The sequence below is a fragment of the Ascaphus truei genome, chromosome 23 (assembly GCF_040206685.1).
Source record: "Ascaphus truei isolate aAscTru1 chromosome 23, aAscTru1.hap1, whole genome shotgun sequence".
Taxonomy (NCBI): Eukaryota; Metazoa; Chordata; class Amphibia; order Anura; family Ascaphidae; genus Ascaphus; species Ascaphus truei.
Genome location: NC_134505.1, coordinates 2608406 through 2616124, shown reverse-complemented (window position 1 = coordinate 2616124; position 7719 = coordinate 2608406).

Genomic DNA, 7719 nt, shown 5'->3' with positions numbered 1-7719 from the left:
CCCCTCTCTCTGCAACACCAGCTAGCCCTGCCGTCCCTCTCTCTGCAACACCAGCTAGCCCTGCCGCCCCTCTCTCGTGCCACCACTAGCCCTGCCGTCCCTCTCTCGTGCCACCGCTAGCCCTGCCGTCCCTCTCTCGTGCCACCGCTAGCCCTGCCGTCCCTCTCTCGTGCCACCGCTAGCCCTGCCGTCCCTCTCTCGTGCCACCGCTAGCCCTGCCGTCCCGCTCTCGTGCCACCGCTAGCCCTGCCGTCCCTCTCTCGTGCCACCGCTAGCCCTGCCGTCCCTCTCTCGTGCCACCTCTAGCCCTGCCGTCCCTCTCTCGTGCCACCACTAGCCCTGCCGTCCTGCTCTCGTGTCACCACTAGCCCCGCCGTCCCTCTCTCGTGCCACCACTAGCCCTGCCGTCCCTCTCTCGTGCCACCACTAGCCCTGCCGTCCCTCTCTCGTGCCACCACTAGCCCTGCCGTCCCTCTCTCGTGCCACCACTAGCCCTGCCGTCCCGCTCTCGGGCCACCACTAGCCCTGCCGTCCCTCTCTCGTGCCACCACTAGCCCTGCCGTCCCCCTCTCGGGCCACCACTAGCCCTGCCGTCGCTCTCTCGGGCCACCACTAGCCCTGCCGTCCCTCTCTCGGGCCACCACTAGCCCTGCCGTCCCTCTCTCGGGCCACCACTAGCCCTGCCGTCCCTCTCTCGTGCCACCACTAGCCCTGCCGTCCCTCTCTCGTGCCACCACTAGCCCTGCCGTCCCGCTCTCGTGCCACCACTAGCCCTGCCGTCCCTCTCTCGTGCCACCACTAGCCCTGCCGTCCCCCTCTCGGGCCACCACTAGCCCTGCCGTCCCTCTCTCGGGCCACCACTAGCCCTGCCGTCCCTCTCTCGTGCCACCACTAGCCCTGCCGTCCCTCTCTCGTGCCACCACTAGCCCTGCCGTCCCGCTCTCGTGCCACCACTAGCCCTGCCGTCCCCCTCTCGGGCCACCACTAGCCCTGCCGTCCCTCTCTCGGGCCACCACTAGCCCTGCCGTCCCTCTCTCGTGCCACCACTAGCCCTGCCGTCCCTCTCTCGTGCCACCACTAGCCCTGCCGTCCCCCTCTCGGGCCACCACTAGCCCTGCCGTCCCTCTCTCGGGCCACCACTAGCCCTGCCGTCCCTCTCTCGTGACAGCGGGCGGGCCCCTCTCGTGCCACCACTAGCCCTGCCGTCCCCCTCTCATGCCGCGTCGGTGTGATTTCCACCGGACGCGGTTTCCTGGATGGGCTAGTCCTGTTTCTAACAGACTTCCCGTATGACTTGATGGAAACTGGGATTGGCACAATGTGTCAGTCTGTGCGTTGCGGACGTGTTTACATCACACACCGAGTCTGCAGCATGTGTCCGCGTGGGGGATTACCCCACTTCCCTTTCCAATACCTCCTTTATTTCTAGCGTTGAGCATGGTCCGGGTGCGATAAACATGTCTGTTATCTGGACACAAAGCCACAGTGTTATTAAAAGTACTGTAGTCTTGATATACCCGGCGTTGCCCGGGATGTAATGTTCCCACTCCCCTCCCCCCTCTGTATCTCTCTCCCCCCTCCCTGTACCCCTCTCTCTCTCTCCCCCCTCCCCCCTCTCTCTCTCTCTCTCTCTTCCCTCCCCCCTCTCTTCCCCTGTCTCCCCCCTCCCGTTCACATGAATTCGGTCCCCCCCCCCCCCCCCCCTTTCCCCCCATTTACAGCTCCGGTCCCTACCCCCCTCCATTTACACATCCGTTCTCCCCCCCCCCCCCCTTAAAGGTGGAGGGGGTGCACGCTGGGATCTGAGCTGGGGGTCCCGGCTTCCGAGGCAGAGACATGAGCACCGAGATTTTATTTATTTAATTATAACACGTGTTACCAGGAAGTAATACATTGAGAGTTGCCTCTCGTTTTCACGCATGTCCTGGGCACGGAGTAAGACAAATAATACATGGTTACAAGTACAGTTACATAAATGAGCAGGGTATACATTATATACAAGGCATTGCGTGCGCAGAGATAATGCCGCAGTCCACAGCGTTCACGCATGGCAGGTATTACCTAGGTCAGGGGAGCGCAAACTTTTGCTGCTGCGCCCCCTGTCTTGCCTGCCCCTGTGCTCGCGCCCCCCCACCTTCTACCTTGCAGCTGCGTCAAATGACGCAACGGGGTCGTGACGTCACATCACGCGTGTGACGTCATATGACCCCACGGCGTAACCACGGCGTAATTTGTTGCCATGATGGTAGGTTTAGTGTTGCAGAGGCCTCACGCGATCCCCCGCCCGCGCCCCCTCCCCCAGACAAATGTCCCCCCCCCCCAGTTTGCACACCCCTTACCTATGTGACTGATGCCTTTAAAGGTGTCTGTGCGCCTGTCTGTGCGCCTGTCTGTGCGCCTGTCTGTGCGCCTGTCTGTGCGCCTGTCTGTGCGCCTGTCTGTGCGCCTGTCTGTGCGCCTGTCTGTGCGCCTGTCTGTGCGCCTGTCTGTGCGCCTGTCTGTGCGCCTGTCTGTGCGCCTGTCTGTGCGCCTGTCTGTGCGCCTGTCTGTGCGCCTGTAATGCTCCCAGCTGAAACCCAAATTGCCCCGCAGGGATTGCTGTGTAACTGCCTGCATTACATTAGCGGTAATCCCAGCGGGGGCCATTTGGGTTTTTGCAAGCTGCCTTCCCCCCCCCCCCCCCTTTAATAAGCGCATCAATACAGCCCACACAATGATCAGTAATAATTGGCTAAGTTGCCGATCGATAAGTGAAGATTCGACTCGGAGGGGTTCACTAAATGGCCGTCAGTGCAGTAGAAGAGGACCAAAGATGCAAAGTTCTGTGGGGAAGATCATGTGACCAGGCAGTCACTAGATACAATTGGTGCCCTGCTAGAGAGAGGGCGGGGGCTCAAAAAGGGGTGTGTGCCAGAGCCTGCTTCAGAAAAAGAAGGGGGTGTGACTTTGTAAATGGTTGCTATAGAAACAAAAAATGCTTATTACATTATAATACATTAAAAATGTAGCTTTTTTTTTTTTTTTTTTAAACAACTCTGAATGACAAGTATAGAGGTAATGAGCGCCCTGCTCCGGAGAGCTCACACAAGGGAATAGACGGCAGTGTTGAAACGAAAGGTAAAGTGGCGGGGTGGAGTATATATCAGGATGGAGTATGGTCCAGCCCCACAGCTGATCCACGTAGGATATTGCTGGGTCTGCAGCTTTAAACAGAGCGCCATGGATTTGGCTGGAAACCACAGCGACCAAGCCAAATAAACCACTTCTTTTCCCGAGGCGTTCCCTGCGCGTCCCCTGCTACTGACGGCCTGAACAGCAGCTGTGTTTGAGGTATCGGACGTGGCATCTGAACGTGGCTTTAGTTTGTGGTCCTAGGCGTGTGTGTGTGTGTTTTTTTATCCTGTCCTCAGTAGAGAATTTGGGACGAGCGGTGTTTGTATTCTAGCCCTCGACTCGGGACTAATAATGTGATTTTAATATGAAACCTAAACGGATGAAGAAATCTAGGGGACGGGGGGGGGGGGGGGGCGTCCAGCAACCGGAAGATAGGACGGGATCTTCCAAGCGGACGCAGAGCGCTAACGGTGATGGGTAACGACCATGCAAATGAGACGGCGCCATACTCCTCGTCCTGTGTAACCATGGGATCCTTCTACAAGCTGCGGTCTCCCAGCACAGCCTGGGTTAAAGTCGTGTGTGTGTGTGAATAGATAATGGGGCAGGGCAGGGCTGCAGATCAGTATGGTGGAGGGTCTGGGTCACTGTTTTTGGGGGTCTTTTTTTTTTTTTTTTGTACCCGCCGTAACTTATTTTAAATTATTTTTCTAAATATGCCTGAATAAACGCAGCCGCACCATCCTGCAGCAGGAGCTTGCTGGGTTGGCAGCGATACGATGGTTTCAGTTTAGCAGGAAAGCCGTTTTCGGTCTGCGTTGTGTGTGCCGGGGTTACCGGCAGTCTCCTCCCCTCCCCCCCTTGTTTTTTTTACTGGAAGGCCTTGATCTCGTCTCAGTCTGGAATCCGAAACACCCGGCCCCTTTTTTGTGCCTGTGTTCTGGATATACAGTGCTGGCAGGCGGCAGTGTTCCCTCCGGCAGGCTGTGTTTGGATATCTTGCACCACCTCTGCCATTAAATCCCGTGGCATCTGGTATTCAGGGAGAAGTTATCAGTAAGAGCGGTGAGGCTGGTTCTTGATGCTGGTTCTTGCAGTGAATCCGATTTTTGGTTCAGTGCTGTTGACGGTCTTTGTTGGTTGTGATACATTTTGGATGGACCATCATATCTATGTATGGATGTCTTTATTTATATTGTGAGGAAAAAGGTGAAAAACAGGCGCTACTAGGTGGATGAAATCAGTGTCTAGTAAATGAAAAAGTGGTACAAAATGGGACAGATGACCCAACCCCTTGCTCAAACCTCACTGGTGGGACCTGTGTCACGGGTTCCAAGGGTTAAGTATTTGCTCAAAACATCCAGGGGGAGCATGTGGGGAGATAAGAGAACAATATATACATATAAGTGCAGACATTATGTATTGAGTGGATATATAAGCAATGTCTTGGCTCGTATGGCTGATCTACTCACAGGAGCAAGGTTATATTCAAAGCAGTTGGCAAATTGGGTTGCCACCCGTGAAGATATCTGTGAGCTGTACCCCCCTAGCGATTCTCCGTCGGCAGTGTGTGTATAGAGAGAGGGAGAGAACGCCTCCTACAGGTCAGTCTGCTGGCTTCCGCAGCTCTGCGTCCTGGACCGGAGCTTCCTTCTGCACGCCCGTCTGCAAGATGTGACGTCACTGCATTCAGAGCTGGTTCTACGGATCGTCTCCAAGACCAAAATTGGTCTACTGGTAAACTCTACGCGTTTCGCCTCAGCTACCAAACTGTTTCTCGGCTTCGTCTTTATTTATATATCACCATTAATGTACACAGCGCTATACATCAGTAATACACGTGACAATCATGTAAATAACAAATACAAATAACAGGTCATGGGGAGAAGCGCTTCAGACATATAAAAGTAGCATTTAGGAAAGGGAGTCCCTGCCCCGCAGAGCTTACACTCTAATTGGTAGGTAGGAAGAACGTACAGAGACAGTAGGAGGGCGTTCTGGTAAGTGCGTCTGCAGGGGGGCCAAGGTTTATGTATGAGTTGTATCAGCCACAGTGCTATTCGTATGCTTCGTTAAGCAGGTTTGTTTTAAGGTGGGTCTTAAAGGTGGGTAGAGAGGATGCTGGTCGGGTATTGAGGGGGAGGGTGTTCCAGAGATGTGGGGCAGTCGGTGAGAAAGGTTTAAGGCGTGAGAGGGCTTTAGATACAAAAGGGGGTAGAGAGTAGACATCCTTGAGCGGAACGCAAGAGTCGGGGTGGTGCATAGCGAGGAGAATTGAGTGTGAGATGCGGGATTTGATAGGAAGCCAGGAGAGGGATTTCAGCAGGGGAGACGCTGAGACAGATCTAGGAAAGAGGAGAGTGATTCTGGCAGCAGTGTTTAGGATAGATTGTAGGGGGGACAGGCGAGAGGCAGGAAGGCCGGACAGCAGGAGGTTACAGGAGACGGGAGAGAATACAATATATACAGAGCACAGTTACAGATTGTAGGGGAGACAGGTGAGAGGCAGGAAGGCCGGACAGCAGTAGGTTTCAGGAGATGGGAGAGAATACAATATATACAGAGCACAGTTACAGATTGTAGGGGAGACAGGAGAGAGGCAGGAAGGCCGGACAGCAGGAGGTTACAGGAGACGGGAGAGAATACAATATATACAGAGCACAGTTACAGATTGTAGGGGAGACAGGTGAGAGGCAGGAAGGCCGGACAGCAGGAGGTTACAGGAGACGGGAGAGAATACAATATATACAGAGCACAGTTACAGATTGTAGGGAGACAGGTGAGAGGCAGGAAGGCCGGACAGCAGGAGGTTACAGGAGATGGGAGAGAATACAATATATACAGAGCACAGTTACAGATTGTAGGGGAGACAGGTGAGAGGCAGGAAGGCCGGACAGCAGTAGGTTACAGGAGATGGGAGAGAATACAATATATACAGAGCACAGTTACAGATTGTAGGGGAGACAGGAGAGAGGCAGGAAGGCCGGACAGCAGGAGGTTACAGGAGACGGGAGAGAATACAATATATACAGAGCACAGTTACAGATTGTAGGGGAGACAGGCGAGAGGCAGGAAGGCCGGACAGCAGGAGGTTACAGGAGATGGGAGAGAATACAATATATACAGAGCACAGTTACAGATTGTAGGGGAGACAGGTGAGAGGCAGGAAGGCCGGACAGCAGGAGGTTACAGGAGATGGGAGAGAATACAATATATACAGAGCACAGTTACAGATTGTAGGGGAGACAGGAGAGAGGCAGGAAGGCCGGACAGCAGGAGGTTACAGGAGACGGGAGAGAATACAATATATACAGAGCACAGTTACAGATTGTAGGGGAGACAGGTGAGAGGCAGGAAGGCCGGACAGCAGGAGGTTACAGGAGATGGGAGAGAATACAATATATACAGAGCACAGTTACAGATTGTAGGGGAGACAGGAGAGAGACAGAAGGCCGGACAGCAGGAGGTTACAGGAGATGGGAGAGAATACAATATATACAGAGCACAGTTACAGATTGTAGGGGGGACAGGCGAGAGGCAGGAAGGCCGGACAGCAGGAGGTTACAGGAGACGGGAGAGAATACAATATATACAGAGCACAGTTACAGATTGTAGGGGAGACAGGAGAGAGGCAGGAAGGCCGGACAGCAGGAGGTTACAGGAGACGGGAGAGAATACAATATATACAGAGCACAGTTACAGATTGTAGGGGAGACAGGCGAGAGGCAGGAAGGCCGGACAGCAGGAGGTTACAGGAGATGGGAGAGAATACAATATATACAGAGCACAGTTACAGATTGTAGGGGAGACAGGTGAGAGGCAGGAAGGCCGGACAGCAGTAGGTTACAGGAGATGGGAGAGAATACAATATATACAGAGCACAGTTACAGATTGTAGGGGAGACAGGAGAGAGGCAGGAAGGCCGGACAGCAGGAGGTTACAGGAGACGGGAGAGAATACAATATATACAGAGCACAGTTACAGATTGTAGGGGAGACAGGTGAGAGGCAGGAAGGCCGGACAGCAGGAGGTTACAGGAGATGGGAGAGAATACAATATATACAGAGCACAGTTACAGATTGTAGGGGAGACAGGAGAGAGACAGGAAGGCCGGACAGCAGGAGGTTACAGGAGATGGGAGAGAATACAATATATACAGAGCACAGTTACAGATTGTAGGGGGGACAGGCGAGAGGCAGGAAGGCCGGACAGCAGGAGGTTACAGGAGACGGGAGAGAATACAATATATACAGAGCACAGTTACAGATTGTAGGGGGGACAGGTGAGAGGCAGGAAGGCCGGACAGCAGGAGGTTGCAGGAGACGGGAGAGAATACAATATATACAGAGCACAGTTACAGATTGTAGGGGAGACAGGAGAGAGACAGGAAGGCCGGACAGCAGGAGGTTACAGGAGACGGGAGAGAATACAATATATACAGAGCACAGTTACAGATTGTAGGGGGGACAGGTGAGAGGCAGGAAGGCCGGACAGCAGGAGGTTACAGGAGACGGGAGAGAATACAATATATACAGAGCACAGTTACAGATTGTAGGGGGGACAGGTGAGAGGCAGGAAGGCCGGACAGCAGGAGGTTACAGGAGA